Genomic DNA, 18,849 nt, shown 5'->3' with positions numbered 1-18,849 from the left:
AGGGGTTGTTAATTTTATTAGGTCTTTCAGGGAACCACCTTTTGCCTTGTTGATTCTCTCATATGGCTGTTTTTTAACTTAATTTCTGATCTGATCTTTATTTTTTCCTCTCTTCAGTTTCTTTGGGTTTAATTTGATGTTCTTTCTCTTTCTAACTTCTTAAGATGACAGCTGAGAGCATTGTTTTTTAGCCTTTCTCGTTTTTCTAATGTGCACATTTAAGGCCATAAATGTCCTTCTAAGTGTGGCTTTAGCTCTTCATCTGCAAAAATGGATATGTAGTTTACAAAAAATCATTGTCATTCACTTCAAATATTTCTCACTTTCATGATCTCCTTTAATCTATGAGCTATTTAGAAGGGTATTGGTTAATTTCCAAACATAAGGGTTTTTTAGTTATCTTTTTGTTATTAATTATACTGTGATTAGTCAGGACATAACCTGTATCACTTAAATCTTCTGAAATTTCTTGAAACTTGATTTTTGTCTCAGGTTTGGGACAGTTTGGTAAATATTCTGTGGTATTTGAAAAGAATGTGTGTTTGACACTAGTTGGGCCCACTGTTCTATATCTATCCATTGGGCCATTTGTTAATCTTGTTCAAATCTATATCCTTACTGATTTTATGTTTGCTTTTTCTATCAGTAACTGAGAAGGACATGTTGAAGTCTCTAACCATCATGTGGATTTTTCTTTTATTTCTGCCAGTTTTTTGCTTTATATATTTTGGGGTAATGTTCTTAGGTTCATAATACAAATTTAGACATTGTATTTTCCCCTTAGACCTACTCTTTTATGAAATGTCCCTCTTTATGTCCACGGTGCTTTGTAAAGTCTGCTTTATCTTAGAGTAGTGAAGATACCTAGCTGTCTTTTGGTTGATGTTTGCATGGAATATATAATTTTACCATCCTTTTACTCTCAACCTCATTTATTTATGGTGTATCTTTTCTATGTGATTGAGTTGCTTATTTTTAATCTGACAGTCTGACAACCTTTTTTAAAAATTATGTGTCTGATCTATTCGCAGTCAATGTATTATTGATATATTTGGGTTTAAACCTATCATCTTGGTTCTTATTAGTACTTTTACTTAGAATTTATACTAGTTCTGGATAATGTGAAGATGGTAGAGTACTCTCTCCACCTCCTCCCACCCCCACCCCGCCTTGTGTGCTACTAATGTCAAGGATATTAACGGTATATCTTAAACTCCATATAACATTGCTACTATTATTTTGTAGTCAATATTCACTTAGATATACTGACCCACTTTACCATTTCCGTTGTTCTGCATTCCGTCCTGCATCTAGGTGCTTCTTTCTGGGATGATTTTCCTTTCTCTTGAAGAACTCCCTTCTGTATTTGCACAAGTGTATTTGTGCTGATCACAAATCGTCTCAGTTTTTGTATTAAATGTATTTTGCCTTAAACTTTGAAGGATTTTTTGCTGGAGATAGAATTCTGTGTTGAGAGATGTTTTCTTTCAGCACTTTGAAGCTATTCCGTTGTCTTCTTGCTTCTCTTCTTTCCTGTTGAGAAATCAGCTGATGGTCTCAGCGTCGTTCTTTTAAAGGCAAACTCTCTCTTTTCCTCTGCTGACTTTAAGATCTTCTCTCTGTCTTTGTTTTTCAGCAGTTTGACCGGGATGAACTTGGGTGTGGTTTTCTTTGTATTTGCTCTTCTTGGAGTTTGTAGCACTTCCTGGTGTTTTTGTCATTTTTTGGGAAAAACTTTGCCAGTATTTCCTTAAATATTGCTTTTGCTTTCTTCTCTCTCTTATTCTTCGATACTTTGTCCATATCCCACGAGTCTTTAACGTGCGTTTCTGCATTTTTCCATTTTGACTCTCCGTGTTCCAGCCTGTGTATTTTCTTCTGATGTTTTCTTCACTAAGTGTCTCTTCAGTTGTATGTAACCTCCTGTTGTCAACCTACAAGGTTTTTATTTTTTGGTTCTAGACTTTCTGTTTAACTTATTTGCTGCTTTCCCGTTCTCTGCTGAAATTCTCCATCTTCTCATTTAATTGATTGAACATAATCTATTGACTATGTACCACTTGTGAGTTTGTTTCTATTGTGTTTTTTTCTTGCTTTGCAGATAATTCCTCTTTTTGTCTGTTGTTTGGTTTTGTTTTGTTTTTATTGAGTGCCAGGTATTTTTTTATGAAAAATTTTAGAGATAATTTGAGGCTCTGAGTGATCTTTTCTTCCTCCAGGGAAGATTTCCTTCAGCTCTTGTAGACAGCGCATCTGGACAGATGAACTTACTCCCATCAGAAATCGGTACCAGATTCAAATCTGCGCTTGAGTTCTCATGAGGGCTAGGCTGCTCGTAGTTCACCCTACTATCTTTTGGAGCTCACTGCAAGTGCAGGCTGTTCACCAGAGCCCCTCCTCCTTGGGGTGCCTTGAACTGAATTTTCGTTCCCCTAGTCCTGTGAGAATAAAGAAAATTGTGCTCACTGCCTCAACCTCTCATTTGTCGTTTTCTTTTTTTTATAAGATTTTTTTTTTTATTTTTCCTTTTTCTCCCCAAAGCCCCCTGGTACATAGTTGTATATTCTTGTTGTGGGTCCTTCTAGCTGTGGCATGTGGGATGCCGCCTCAGCATGGCTTGATGAGTGGTGCCATGTCCGTGCCCAGGATTCAAACCGACGTTGAAATCCTGGGCAGCCGCAGCGGAGCGCGCGAACTTAACCACTCAGCCACGGGGTCAGCCCACATTTGTCGTTTTCATTTTCAGAATTGGCAATTTGCCTTGAGGTGAGATGTGCCTTTAATTCTGGAATTACTTCTCTTGGTTCCCCTCCTCTCTTAAATCTTGGTCCCACAACTTGTCACTGCCTTGGTAATTCTTTGAGGCCAATGTATATTTCAAACATATGTATTTTAAAACATTGTGCCCATCTTTTAGTTCTCAATAGGAGGGTTATTCTAAAGCTATGCATCATCCATTGCAGGAAGTGGAACTCCATTTTTTTTCTCTATTTATATAAATATGCAGAGACAAAAGAATCAAGGAATTTAGAATTTTTGTAGGATCATGGATGTTTTTGTTTTCTTTTTTACTCCCTTGTGATGTATATGTTTCCTGAAAAGAGCGTGAATTGCTTAGATTTATTAAAATTAATGTATCTAAATAGAACATTAAAATTAGTATATATAATAAGATACTAGTAGCAGCAATTTATTTGTTATTGTTTAAAAACATTATTATAACAATAATAAAAGATATATAAACCAAACCATCACCCATAATCCCCTCATTTAAACTTAAATTTTTTTATTTTCCAGTCTGGGCCTTTATTTCATATACAGATATAACAGTGGACACGTGAGTATTCATAACATTGAACTTTAATGATGTACTTTGAAAAAAAATAGGGGTCTCTATTTTTTCTAATACTACGTTTCTAATTCTGGTCCAACATCTTCCTATTCTTTGCCTACACCTAAAAAGATTGGTATATTTATAGATTTCTTGTTCTATCCGATAGATGTATAGTTAAAATACCGAATAAAATGGTTAAAAATGTTAACATCACCAGAAGATGTATATATCTTTTTACAAATGTTTTCCTTCAGATCAGAAGAGGCATAGGAGAATTTACTTCTGAATATTACAGTTGACTTTGCCTGCCTTTTAAAGCTGTTTTGCAGCCAGGATAGATCATTTCCACTCTTCTTCATTTCAAATCCATTTGTCAAACTCCAGGTGCACTTCTTTTCCAAGAACAATGCCTGTGTGTCATTAATGGTAACGATATTGATCTTTAATAATATTAGACTCTGCTGACTTGAAGTCTTTTCACGATATCTCTGTTATCACATAAACTTTTGGAAAAGAGAAATTATTAGTCAGATTCTCATTAATATCATTACATTTATGGGTGTCTTAATGAAATTCATGGCAATGTAAGAAGCAGCTAAATTCTAAAAGAATTCCAAGATTTTTTGTAGTTATGTAATATTTACTGGGTGAAAATAGGAAATAAAAATGAGTTTATTCTCTGAAATAGAAAGTTGCAAACAGTGACCTGGAGGACAGTCTTCTCTGAAAATGATACTAACAATTCTTGGTGTGTTTAAAATGTCAGTCATATTATGAAAAAACCATAGAGATTAACCCAGGCCAGATATCCACTTCCTTAAAAATGTGGTGACTGCAGGTTAGGGCGTGAATCTTATTTTTATGAAGGGCTCCAGTTAAGTACTCATATAGAATGCCCACTCTGGAAACTTCCTTAGAGGTCGTAGAACAACCTTAGCTTCTCTCTTTCTAGATGAGACTCCGGAGGTTATTTCAGATATCAAGTTGGTGGACAATTTCATGAAAACTAGAACAGTAGTTGGCCTAGAGCATATGTTCTATAAACGTTAATTTCTTTTCCCTTTTTCCTAGAATACAGAAACCTAGTTTCCCATTCTTGAGATGAATGCATCGTGATTTGTCTGTTGCATTAATCATCCAATCTGTGATAAAGAGTGATCCCCAAATCTCAGTGGCAAATAATAACAAAGACTTATTTCTTCACCTCATTGCACATCCTCTGTGGTTGGGCTGGAGCTGTCCCCTATTGCTGCAGGTTGCCTGCAGCTGCAGCTGTGGGCGGGGCTCTGTTTCATATGGCTCTTTTCCGTGAGTCTTCATCTTGGAATCCAGGCTGATGGCGCATCCCACCTAGGATATGCTGTTCTTCAGGCAGAGATTAAATAGCAAGAGCAGGCATCTTAAATAAGCTCCTACTTGGGGGGAGCACACTGTCATTTCTGCTCACATTTGTTGGCCAATCAAGTCCATGGCCAAGTTTGAAAAAGGGCAGGGAGATGTGCTCAGCCTGCAGGAATCATGGCAAACAATGAAGATGTGTAATTCTCTTGCAGGATAGGGAGCAAATTGTTGTCAACAGTAATACCACACAATTGACAAATATTTTAACGTGCTACCTTTATTTGGCCTACTATTCTTTTTTTCAATTCTAGCTCTGCTGAAATGGAAGACACTGGTTCTTGCTACATTTTATATGGCATAGCTGAGTTCTAATTTTTTTCCTGTTAGACTAACAATGCAGATCTCTTTTTGGTTACTCAGGAAGCATATTTTCTTTTCTTTTCTTTGTTTTTTAGGAAGATTAGCCCTTAGCTAACATCTGCTGCCAATCCTCCTCTTTTTGCTGAGACAGACTGGCCCTGAGCTAGCATCCGTGCCCATCTTCCTCTAGTTTATATGTGGGACGCCTGCCACAGCATGGCTTGATGAGCGGTGCCTTGTCCGCACCAGGGATCCGAACTGGCGAACCCTGGGCCACCGAAGCGGAACTTGCACACTTAATCGCTGTGCCACCGGCCCAGCCCAGGGAGCATATTTTCAAAGCTGCAATAGAATTTGAGAACCAATTTATTTTTCTTGGAATCAAATTGTTGTTACTAAACTTGAGGATGTTTATTTTCTTTTGAAAAATGCTTAATGGAAGGGGGACATTATGTGCAGGAGACTGTTGTCTTTTATCCTCTGAAAGAAGACTTGCAAGGCCTTCAACTTAATCCTCAGAGAAAATGTCAACTTTAGGTGGCTAAGTATTGCTGGTGGTACCAATAGAAAGTTGAAAAGCTGTGGGACTAGAGAGTATGTTTCTGCAAAGTCTTTTTAAAATGTTTTAAAGCTCAATTTAACAATCAACAGGGTATTAATTATGCCTCCAGAGCCTTACTCAAAATTCATTTTTAGGAAGAGGAAGGTTCTGTGTAAATTGGGGGTAGGGTAGGGGAAAGGAATGGGGAAGAGAAGAGAGCTAGTCATTTAGAGTCTACTGCATTTTTCTTATACTTCAAAAATGCATTTAAACTTGAGAGCAATCCTTTAATGGATGGATGGGTGAAGACAGAGGTGACAGTGAGAGAAGGGGAGAAGGGTCATCTTTTTCACAGCAGAGAAGTGGGTGATGTCTTCAGATTCTTAACATTAAAATCTGGCTTTCTATCATGTATCTATATCTGAGTGGTGAGTATATTCACTTGTAAAAAAAAAAAAAAAGGAAAGAGTGGAACTTCAAGAGACATAAAAGGGATTATAGAGAGAAATCTTCTTGCCAAGTGTGCCCCCAGCCACCCAGTTCCCTTCCGCAGAGGCAATCTGTGTCATCTGTTTCTAGTGTGGCATTATAGCGGTATTTTAGTCATTTAAAAGTAAATACATTTAACTACATATTTATCCCTTTTTTATACAAAATGTATCAGTTCTACACTCAGCTTTCACTTAATATGTCTTGGAGACAATTTCATGTAAATATACAATCAGTCCCCTCCCCACGCCTTCACCTCTTCTTTTTTTTAAGGCAGTTTGGGTCTTACATTGTAAAAATATACCATAAGCTACCAAGTGGTAGTGCGTTTCTTCTTTCTGGAAGCATATGTTGAGTCTTCTGTATCCCCAGAATTGTGCCGCCCAGAGGACAATTAGTAGGGGCCCTCAGGGGACTCATCAGCTTGTCACTTACATTTATTTGTTACTGTGGCTGACTAACTCCTGTTTGTTTCCCCAGTGATAAACAGCAACACCCTCAAGAATGCTCCTTTTTCTCACTTTGGGAGGTCACACACAAGGGAACAGCAAAGCCAGGGAAACTGAGTCCTCTACCGCAGCACAAAGGGAGAGGTTCCCTGAGGACCGGTCCAGTTGATGGTAGCTCTAAAATGGAAAGGAAAGCAGACAGAGCCCAATGTGGGGGTGAAATGGGCTCATAGAGGCGAAGAGGGCAGATGCAGGCAGAGTGGTGACAGGACAGGCCGCTAAGGGCAGAGGTCTGTGTGGTTCGCTAGACACTCACCTTTTCAGTCTCAACCTTCAGAAGAGCCATACTTGCTAGAGAGAATTTGCTGTGATTTTTGAATGTAAATGCAAACGTGCATCAGTTCAGAGTGCTATTAAAGGGAGAATCACACCAAATTACAGGATATGAAAATGAAAAGTCATTTGAGTGAATTAGCTATTACATGTCAACCATGACCTAATAATATGTTTTCTTTTATATATGAAGGCAGTACCACTCCTCTGCTCTCAGTAAAGCTATTTCTTCCCTCTGTCTTGCTTTGTCCCCTTTGCCACCAACTAGGGTGAGGGCTCAGATGGAAGTCATGAAACACAGTGACCCAGAATAGCATTCATGAGAACTGACCCCTGGCCATGGCTTCATGAACAACTTGTCTGGTGTTCTCCTGAGATTAATCGGCCTCAGGCAAGAATCTGATAGTTGAATAATTACATAATGCATATTTCCATAATACTTAAGTGCATGGGTTATTATTAAAGAATGTATGCAGTTTTTTTCCTAATTGCTCTAGGTAGAACTTTTATAGATGGCAAACAGTGGTATAAACAGTTAAAATGAGATTTTCAAGGCTGTGCAACATAATCTATTGAGACGTAAGAATTTTATTGTATCCCATTTAGTCAGAGTTTTTGAAAATACCTTTTCTTTAGAAGAAGTTGCATCTGCTAGGAAGTGGGCACAAGCATCCTTGATGTTTGTTGGCGCTGATTGTCTACCTACTTAACGACTAAGAGTACCATTCAGGAGCTCATTCCCAACCACTTTACCCTGAGCTTCTCACGCTTTCGACTCAACAGGTCTTCTTTTGAACTTGTCTTCTGCTTGAAATCCATAAAATATAAGTTTTACAGAGCTGTGTCCTCCAGACAAGTGTAGTGACATTTTCAAATGCCACAGCACGTTGTGAAAATCCTGATTTCTTCATCCTGATGAACAGCATGTACTAGATGGTGGGCTTCAGCATGTCAGTAAACTTTGGTGTAACCAAGACTGTGCTTTCGCATTTTCCCCCTCCCCAGATCCCCCAAATTTATTTTCTCCCTCGCCTCCCTGCAGCTGGACTCCTGGAAGCCCAGTTCTGTTCCAGCTCTTGAACTTGTCCCAGTGGGGACATGAGAAGGAGAAGCCCCAGCCTCCCTACTTTGTGAAACTTAGAATTAAACCTTGCATCAGACCAGACATTGGATGTGTCTTCCCTGAGGTCAGTTTCTGCAGCAGGTTGTTTACTCTCAGCCTGTATTTTATGTCCAAATGAGTGAGGAACCTCTGGATCTCAGCCTAGTCCCTATCTTTCTTGGCCTGATGTTGGTGCCTTTGGTTTGAGCCTAATTGCTTTGAAATTTATGTGCGACTGTAATATAGCCTAGTGGGTAAGAGTTTGGGTGCTGGAGTCAGGATGGCATGATTTGAAATTCTGGTTCTACAGTGTACTAGCAAAGTGACCATGGGAAAGTTATTAACCTCTCTACAGACCTCAGCTTTTCTCATCTATAAAATGGTGATAATAATAGTACCTCCCTTAAAAGGTTGTTGAGGATTAAGTGAAGTGATGCATGTTGAATTCTTGGCACCCAATGATTGCTCAATAAGTGTTAGCTATTATTATTATCACTAGGATGTTGACTATTTGCCCCAACCAGTACAGATAGATAGCAACTCTAAAGTTCCTTATGGGTAGAGACCATCATACGTCCACGTGGCGTATAAGTCAATGTTTGTTGAATAAGTAAACGATGGGAATGCCCTTGTTAAACAGTTAGCTTTCAAGTTAGAGGCTCCACTAAACATGAACTCATAATCTAAAAATACAAAACACATGGAAACAATCCACCTTGAGTAAGAGTCACCAGAAACAACAAGTAGCAGAAGGAACTTCAGGAATTTGAACGATAGAGTTATTGAGTACCAAATAAAATAGTATGTAAGATGCTTTTTAAAAAAGGGTGGAATAGAGAACATGAGAAAGAAATATTATGATACTGTAGTGATTTTCCACAACCTCTTTTTGTTCCCTTAAGATTTCTTGAGAATCATTTTATCATCCTAAGAGTCCAGGACGTGGGTCAGCTGATATCTTCAGCCTCATATAACCAAGAGAAAGAAGAGAGGAAGCACACTCATATGCTGACCCTGTTATGCATGGTTCTCCACTAGCAAATGTAGTATGATCTGTGCCCTGGAATATGACTTATAATTAGAATTTCTTCTCTTTGGAGAGGAGATTGAAGTGGGGGTGGGCTTCAGAGGAGAGGTGTGAGGAGGGTACGGGAGGAAAGACAGAGACCTAAAAAAATGTGCTTTGTCATGGAAAACTGTAACGTCAGAGAATATGTTTAGGGAAAAGAAATTATTCCATCAAATTGTTTAATTCAACAAAATTATTTTTGCTCTTTATATCATAATTATGTTAATTAAAAAACATTTTCAAAGTACATTTTAGTCATGAAGACCCAGACATGTTTATGCAATGATTAAAAATGTAATGATCTAGAAGTGACGTCAGCAACATGGCAGAATGAGCTGTTCCCTTTCTATCGCCTCCTTTGAACTACCACTAAATGGACATTCGTTGATTAATGGGGGATACCCACACAGCACAACAGGATGAGAGACCCATGCAGCTATACATATGAAAGTGGATGGACTGGGCCTCTGGGAAGTAGTGGAGATAGGTGAGCACTCCCTGACCCTTGCATGGCAGCTCTGTGTGCATGCTCAAATGCTTTCCTGGCTGGGAGTGCCCATAGTGCTGCTGCTGCCCTGCAAGTGGGAACACACCTTGGTGAGACTGTAAGAAGCAGCGGCAGCAGCCCTGAGCCCACCCACGAGTGCTTTCCTGGCAAGTGTGACCACCCGCTGTATCCCCACAACCTCCAGCAAACAGGGTGGGATCAGAAACACAGATCCTGCTTCCCACCAGTGGTAGCAGGTGGAATCTGTGACCTGATACTAACACAGATGTGCCAGAAAAGGATTAGAGTCACAAACGCCATGAGAAACTACAGCAACAATTCAGAGCAGAAGGAAAATGACAAATTTCCAGAATCCAACCCTGAAGTCACAGAAATTTACAATCTAAATGACAGAGAATTCAAAATAGCTGTCATAGAGAAACTTAACAGGTTCCAAGAAAACTCAGAAAGACAGTTCACTGAGCTCAGTAATAAAATTAATGAGAAGAAGGAATAGTTCACCAAAGAGATTGAAACTATAAAAAAAACCAATGAGAAATTCTGGATATGAAGAACACAATTAATGAGATAAAAATAATCCAGAATCCTTGAAAAATAGAGCTGACATTATGGAGGAAATAATTAGTGATTTAGAGGATAGAAATATAGAAATGCTTCAGGTGGAGGAGGAGAGAGAACTAAGATTTAAAAAAAATGAAGGAATTCTTTGAGAAATATCTGACTCAATTAGGAAAAACAGCATAAGGATTATAGGTATTCCAGAGGGAGATGAGAGGGAGAAAGGAGCAGAGAGCTTGTTGAAAGAAATAATAGCTGAGAACTTCTCAAACCTGGGGAAGGAACCAGACTTACAAATACATGAAGCCACTAAAACTCCTAATTACATCAATGCTAAAAGACCTTCTACAGGGCATATAATAGTAAAACTGAGAAAAGTCAATGACAAAGAAAAATTATTAAGGGCAGCAAGGCAGAAGAAAATAACCTGCAAAGGAACCTGTATCAGGCTTTCAGCAGATTTCTCAGCAGAAACCTTACAGGCTAGGAGAGAATGGAATGATTTATGCAAAATACTGAAAGACAAAATCTTTCAGCCAAGAATACTCTATCCCGTGAAGCTATCCTTCAGATATGGTGGAAAAATAAGACTTTCCCAGATAAAGAAAAGTTGAGGGAGTTCATCGGCACTAGACCTCCCCTACAAGAAATGACCAAGGATGCCCCCTCATGTGGAAATAAAAAGGCAAAGGTCTATAAAGCTTTGAGCAAGGAGATAAGTAGACAGAAAAAATCAGAAAACTGCAGCTCTCTTTCAGAACAAGGTAGCAAATAACTATAACTTAAAAGAAAAAGGGAAGGAAAGCATCAAAATTAACTATAAACACTTCAACTTATTTACAAACTCACAACACAAAACAGAATAATTTGTGACAACAATAACTCAGAAAGGGAAGAGGTAGGGGTTGAAACCTACTTAGGCTAATGGAGATAAGAGGTTATTAGAAAATGGACTTTTTCATCCATGAGATCATTTACACAAACCTCATGGTAATCACTAAGCAAAAAATCAAAGCAGAGTCACAATTCAAAAAAAAGAGAAAACTGAGAAAACCACCAAAATGAAATGGCAGTCAAAAACACAAAGAAAGAGAAAAAATGGAAATATAGAATAACTGGAAAACAACAGGTAAAATGGTAATATTAAGCTCTAATATGTCAATAATCACTCTAAATGTAAATGGATTGAATTCTCCAATCATAAGACACAGAGTAGCTGGATGGGTTAAAAACCCAGATGCAACAATATGCTGCCTCCAGGAAACACATCTCAGCTCTGAAGACAAACATAGGCTCAGAGTGAAGGGATGGAAGGTGATACTCCAAGCAAATGGCAAACAAAAGAAAGCAGGTATTCCCATACTTGCATCAGACAAAGCAGACTTCAAGATAAAAAAAGACAATGAAAGACAAAGGGGAGCAGTATATAATGATTAAAGGGACTTTCCACCAACAGGATATAGCACTTATGAATATATATGCACCTAACACAGGAGCACCAAAGTATATAAAGCAACTATTAACAGACCTAGAGGAGAAATTAACAGCAAAACAATAATAGTAGGGGACCTCAACGCCCCACTTATATCAATGTATAGATCATCCAGACAGAAAGCCAACAAGGAAATAATCGATTTAAATGAAACACTTGATCAGATGAAATTAATAGAGCATTCCATCCGAAACCAGCAGAATACACATTCTTCTCAAGTGCGCATGGAACGTTCTCAAAGATAGACCATATGTTGGGAAACAAGGCAAGCCTCAATAAATTTAAGAAGATTGAAATCATATCAAGCATTTTTTCTGACCACAATGCTAAAAAACTAGAAATCAACTATAAGAAAAATGCTGAGAAAGTCACAAATATGCAGAGACCAAACAACATGCTACTGAACAACCATTGGATCAATGAAGAAATCAAAGGAGAAATAAAATACCTGGAGACAAATGAAAATGAAAATACATCTTACCAACTCTTATGGGATTCAGCAAAAGTGATTTTAAGAGGGAAATTTATAGCAATACAGGCTCACCTCAACAAACAAGAAAAATCTTAAATAAGTAATCTTAAACTACACCTAACAGAACAAGAAAAAGAAGAATAAACAAAGCCCAAAGTCAGCAGAAGGAGGGAAATAATAAAAATTAGAGCAGAAATAAATGAAATAGAGACTCCCCCCCCCCAATGTAGAAAGGATCAATGAAACTAAGAGCTGGTTCTTCGAGAAGATAAACAAAATTGACAAACCATTAGCCAGGCTCACTAAGATAAAAAGAGAGAAGGTTGAAATAAATAAAATTAGAAATGAAAGAGGAGAAATTAGAACAGATACCACAGAAATACCAAGGATTATAAAAGAATACTTTGAAAAACTATATGCCAACAAATTAGATAACCTAGAAGGAATGGATAAATTCTTAGACTCATACAACTTCGCAAAACTGAATCAAGAAGAAATAGAGAATCTGAGTAGACCAATCACAAGTAAAGAGATTGAAACAGTAATCAAAAACCTCCCAGAAAACAAAGTTCAGGACCAGATGGCTTCTCTGGAGAATTCTACCAAACATTCAAAGAAGATTGAATACCTATCCTTCCTTCTCAAACTATTCCAAACGGAACACTTCCTAATTCATTCTATGAGGCCAACATCACCTTGATATCAAAACCAGACAAGGACAATCAAAGAAGGAATATTACAGGCCAATATTGCTGATGAACATAGATGCAAAAATCCTCGACAAAATATTGGCAAACTGAATACAGCAATACATTAAAAGGATCATACACCATGATCAAATGGGATTTATACCCGGGATGCAGGGATGGTTCAACATCCACAAATCAGTCAATGTGATTCACCACATTAACAAAATGAGGAATAAAAACCATGTGATCATCTTAATAGATGCAGAGAAAGCATTTGACAAGATCCAACATCCATTTGTGATAAAAACTCTCAATGAAATGGTATAGAAGGAAAGTACCTCAACATAATAAAATCTATATATGACAAACCCACAGCCAATATCATACTCAATGGGAAAGAACTGAAAGCCATCCATCTGAGAACAGGAATAAGAAAAGTGTGCCCACTCTTGTCACTGCTATTCAATACAGTACTGGGGGTTTGGTCAGAGCAATTTGTCAAGAAAAAGAAATAAAAGGAATCCAAATGGAAAGGAAGAAATGAAACTCTCACTGTTTGCAGGTGACATGATTCTGTATGTAGAAAACCCTAAAGAATCTATCAGAAAACTATTAGAAATAATCAACTACAGCAAAGTTGCAGGGTACAAAGTCAACTTACAAAAATCAATTGCATTTCCATACGCTAATAATGAACTAGCAGAAAGAAGTCAAGAACATAATCCTATTTACAGTCGCAACAAAAAGAATATAATATCTGGGAGTAAATTTAACCAAAGAGGTGAAAGACCTATACAAGGAACACTATAAGACATTATTGAAAGAAATTGAGGAAGATATAAAGAAATGGAAAGATATTCCATGCTGATGGATTGGAAGAACAAACATAGTTAAAAGTTCCATATTACCTAAAGCAATCTACAGATTCGATGCCATCCTAATCAGAGTCCCAATGACACTCTTCAAAGAAATAGAACAAAGAATCCTAAAGTTTATATGGAACAACAAAATACCTTGAATAGCCAAGGCAATCCAGAGAAAAAGAACAAAGCTGGAGGCATCACAATCCTGGACTTCAAAATATACTACAAAGCTATAGTAATCAAAACAGCATGGCACTGGCACAAAAACAGGCACACAGATCGATGGAACAGAATTGAAAGCCCAGAAATAAAACCACACATCTACGGACAGCTAATCTTCGACACAGGAGCCAAGAACATACAATGGAGAAAGGAAAGTCTCTACAATAAATGGTCCTGGGAAAACTGGTTAGCCACAGGCAAAAGAATGAAAATAGACCATTATCTTTCTCCAAACACAAAAATTAACTCCAAATGGATTAAAGACTTGAATGTAAGACCTGAATCCATAAAATTCCTAGAAGAAAATATAGACAGTACACTCTTTGACATCAGTGTCAGCAGCATCTTTTCAAATACCATGTCTACTCAGGCATGGAAAACAAAAGAAAAAATTAACAAATGAGACTACTTCAGACTAAAAAGCTTCTGCAAGTCAAAGGAAATCATGAACAAAATTGAAAGACAACCATTAACTGGGAGAAAATATTTGCAAATCATATATCCAACAAGGGATTAATTTTCAAAGTGTGTAAAGAACTCATACAACTCAACAGTAACAAAACACCCAATCAAAAAGTGGGCAGAGGATATGAACAGACATTTTTCCAAAGAAGATATGCAGATGGCCAACAGACACATGAAAAGATGGTCAACATTGTTAATTATTAGGGAAATGCAAATCAAAGCTACAATGAGATATCACCTTACACCTGTCAGAATTGCTATAATTACCAAGACAAAAAATAAATGTTATAGAGGATGTGAGGAAAAGGGAACACTTGTACTACTGGTGGGAATGCAAACTTGTGCAGCCACTGTGGAAAACAGTGGGGATATTTCTCAAAAAATTAAAAATAGAAATACCATATGATCCAGCTATCCCCCTACTGGGTATTTAACCAAAGCAGTTGAAATCAACAATTAAAAGAGATTTATGCACCCCTACATTCATTACAGCATTATTCACAATAGCCAAGATGTGGAAGCAACCCAAGTGCCGTACTATGGTTGAATGGATAAAGAAGATGTGGTATATATATACAATGGAATACTACTCTGCCATAAAAAAGGACAAAATTGTCCCATTTGCAACAATATGGGTGGATCTTGAGGGTATGGTGTTAAGTGAAAGAAGACAGAGAAGGGTGAATAATGCATGATTTCACTCATATGTGGAAGATAAACATATGGGTAAAGAGAATACATTAGTGGTTACCAGAGGGGAAGGGGGCTGGGGAGTGGGCAAAAAGGATAAAGGGGCACATGCATATGGTGACAGATAAAAATTAGACTACTGGTGGTGAGCCTGATCAGTCTACACAGAAACTGGTAAATAATAATGTACACCTGAAATTGCGCAATGTTATAAACCATTATCTCAATAAAATAAAATAAAAAGAAATGATCTAAGTGTCTCCATTTTTATAAGTCCTCAGGATTGCTCAGTTTGAGAACCACCAGTGAATGTTTGTCATCTTGTGGCAACACAAGAAAACTCCATGTGTGAACATCTTCCAGCATTGGCTGCTGCATGTTCTTTGCCCACTTGGGGCTTCTGCTCCTCCTCCCCTATGCTGCTGGCTTCTTTTCTGATCCCTCAGAAGGGAAAAGGCATCATTCTCTTGACATGGGCATTTCTATTCTGAATGGAGGCTGAAGAAAGCTCCCTCATCTTTGATGAACTCAGCAGTATCCTGGTTTCTTCCTGCTGAGGTCGTTCTGCCCCTCCAGGGTCTCTCTTGGACAAGATTTAAGAAGACCCACGCTAGCTCCCTTGTGCTTGGTCTCCATCTGGTCCTCAGGACATAGTTCACACATCTTTGTTCCACAAACTCCGGGAATGTAGGCTTCCCCAAGAAGCTGCCTCTCATTTGCTTTTCTATCAAAGCCACTAGCTAGCTGGTTTCTTGCCCTTTAGATTTTTCAGGTGAGAGTTGATCTATATGTCCCCATCTCTAGAGGCCAAACATCAAACTCTCAAGCGGTCTTCTTCAAGCCCCTCTGTGCTGATTTGCAGAGATGGGGAAACACTCCCCAGTTTACCACCTGAGGAAGGGCGGGGGTGGGGGGGGGGCTTCTTCGTACACCAGCAGCTTTCTCCAAAATCTCCTAATTTCTGACTTCTGACCCTTTCATATCCTGATACAGCTGAGGGAGTAGGAGACATGTAACTTAAAAAAATATTTTTTTATTGTGGTCTAAATAGTTTATAACATTGTGAAATTTCAGTTGTACACTGATATTTGTCAGATACCACATAAATGTGCCCCTGCACCCCTTGTGCCCCCCTCCCCCTGGTAACCACTAAATTGTTCTCTTTGTCCATAAGTTTGTTTATATTCCACATATGAGTGAAATCATGTGGTGTTTGTCTTTCTCTGTCTGGCTTACTTTGCTTAACATAATACCCTCTAGGTCCATCCATGTGCCTGCGAATGGGACGATTATGTCTTTTTTATGGCTGAGTAGTATTCCATTGTGTATATATACCACATCTTTTTTATCCAATCATCAGTCCATGGACACTTGGGTTGCTTCCATGTCTTGGCTATGGTGAATAAGGCTGCAATGAACATAAGAGTGCATAATTCTCTTTGTATTGTTGATTTCACGTTCTTCATGGTGGGATAGCTAGGTCATATGGTAATTCTATTTTTCATTTTTCTTTTTTTTTAAAGGTTGGCACCTGAGCTAAGAACTGTTGCCAATCTTCTTTTCTGTTTGTGTGCTTTTTCTTCCAGAATCCCCCCAGTACATAGTTGTATATTTTAGTTGTGGGTCCTTCTAGTTGTGGCATGTGGGACACCTCCTCAACATGGCCTGACGAGTAGTGCCATGTCTGTTCCCAGGAGCCGAACCAGCGAAACCCTGGGCCACTGAAGCTGAGTGCTTGAACTTAACCACACGGCCACCGGGCCAGCCCCCTATTTTCCATTTTTTGAGAAATCTCTCTACTGTTTTCCAAAGTGGCTACACCAGTTTGCATTCCCACCAGCAGAGTATGAAGGCTCCCTTTTCTCCACAACCTCTTAAACATTTATTATTTTTTTCTTGGTGATTATAGCTATTTTAATGGGCATAAAATGATATCTAAGTGTAGTTTTGATTTGCCTCTCCCTGATAATTAGTGATGTTGAGCATCTTTTCATGTGCCTATTGGCGATCTGTATATCTTCCTTGGAGAAATGTCTGTTCATATCCTCTGCCCCCTTTTTGATAGAGTTGTTCATTTTTTTGTAGTTCAGTTGTGTGTGTTCTTTATATATTATGGAGATTAATCCCTTATCAGATATATGATTTGCAAATATTTTTTCCCAGTTGGTGGGTTGATTTTTCATTTTGATCTTGGTTTCCTTTGCCTTCCGGAAGCTCTTTAGTCTGATGAAATCTCACTTTATTTTTTCTTTTGTTTCCCTGTCTGAGTGGATTTTGTATTTGTAAAGATCCTTTTAAGGCTGATGTCAAAGAGTGTACTGCCTATATTTCCTTCCAGAAGTTTTATGGTTTCAGGTTTTACCTTCAAGCCTTTGGTCCATTTTGAGTCAATTTTTGTGTATGGAGAAAGATAATGGTCTACTTTCATTCTTTTGCATGTGGCTGTCCAGTTTTCCCAGCACTATTTATTGAAGAGACTTCCCTTTCTCCATTGTATGTTCTTGGCTCCTTTGTCGAAGATTAGCTGTCCGTAGACGTGTGGTTTTATTTCTGGGCTTTCAATCTGTTCCACTGATCTGTGTGCCTGTTTTTGTGCCAGTGCCATGCTGTTTTGATTACTATAGCTTTGTAGTATGTTTTGAAGCCGGAGATTGTTATCCCACCAGCTTTGTTCTTGCTTCTCAGGATTGCTTTAGCTATTTGGGGTCTTTGGTTGCCTCATATGAATTTTAAGATTCTTTGTTCTATTTCTTTGAAGAATGTCACTGGGATTCTGATTAGGATTGCACTAAATCTGTAGATTGCTTTAGGTAGTATGGACATTTTAACTATATCTTCCAATCTATGAGCATGGAATCTCTTTCCATTTCTTTATGTCATTATCAATTTCTTTCAGTAATGTCTGATAGTTTTCCTTGTATAATTCTTTTACTTCTTTGGTTAAATTTATTCCCAGATATTTTATTCTTCCTGTTGAGATTGTAAATGGGGTTGCATTCTTGAGTTCTTGTTCTGTTAGTTTGTTATTAGAGTATAGAAATGCCACTGATTTTTGTAAGTTAACTTTGTATCCTGCAACTTGCTGTAGTTGTTGATTATTTCTAATAGTTTTCTGATGGATTCTTTAGGGTTTTGTATATAATCATGTCATCTGCAAACAGTGAGAGTTTCACTTCTTCAGTGCCTAGGTGGATTTCTTTTCTTTCTTTTTCCTGCCTAATTGCTCTGGACAAAACCTCCAGTCCTATGTTGAATAAGAGTGGTGATAGGGGCATCCTTGTCTTCTTCCTGTTCTCAGAGGGCTGGCTTTCAGTTCTTCACCATTAAGAGTGGTGTTGGCTGTGGGTTTGTCATATATGGCCTTTATTATGTTGAGGTATGTTCCTTCTTATACCCATTTTATTGAGAGTTTTTATCATGAACGGATGTGGGATCTTATCAAATGCTTTCTCTGCATCCGTCATGTAAATTTTTTTTAATTAAATTTATTTTGACGTAGTTTTAAGTTCACACACAGTTGTAAGATATAATTCAGACAGATCCAGTGTACTCTTTATCCGGTTTCCCCCAATGGAAACATCTTTAAAACTCAAGCGCAGTGTCGCAACTAGGACACTGACGTCAGGATAGTCAAGATACAGACGAGTTCCATCCTGCCAAGTCCTTTCAGGTAAAGAGCGCAGGCTCTTGGTGACATTTTAGTCTGCGCCCATTGGTGTCTCTGGGTTGCTGGCTTCTCTGCAGCTCCTACTCTGGGATTTATGAGGCAAAAAGATAAGCTAGGAAACGCACCACTGTGTTACTCCCTAGCTGGTCTGTCTTCTTTGCTCCACCTTTCAGAGTCTTCTTTTGTTTGTTTTATACATAATGTC

At 38.2% G+C, this 18,849-nt stretch overlaps 1 long non-coding RNA gene across 2 annotated transcripts in view; it reads left to right on the top strand.

The window, feature by feature from the left end:
- The window catches only part of LOC123289357 (uncharacterized), a 55,768-nt gene that overhangs the window by 17,114 nt on the left and 19,805 nt on the right, over positions 1-18,849 (top strand). For both annotated transcript variants that reach the window (XR_011506311.1, XR_011506312.1), the window contains exon 3: positions 3,298-3,337. This is a non-coding gene — a long non-coding RNA (uncharacterized lncRNA). The remainder of the gene's footprint in view (positions 1-3,297; positions 3,338-18,849) is intronic.

The sequence above is a fragment of the Equus asinus genome, chromosome 10 (genome assembly GCF_041296235.1).
Source record: "Equus asinus isolate D_3611 breed Donkey chromosome 10, EquAss-T2T_v2, whole genome shotgun sequence".
In the NCBI taxonomy this organism is placed as follows: Eukaryota; Metazoa; Chordata; class Mammalia; order Perissodactyla; family Equidae; genus Equus; species Equus asinus.
Note: the sequence above shows the minus strand (reverse complement) of the source record. Positions and strands in the feature narration are given on the sequence as shown.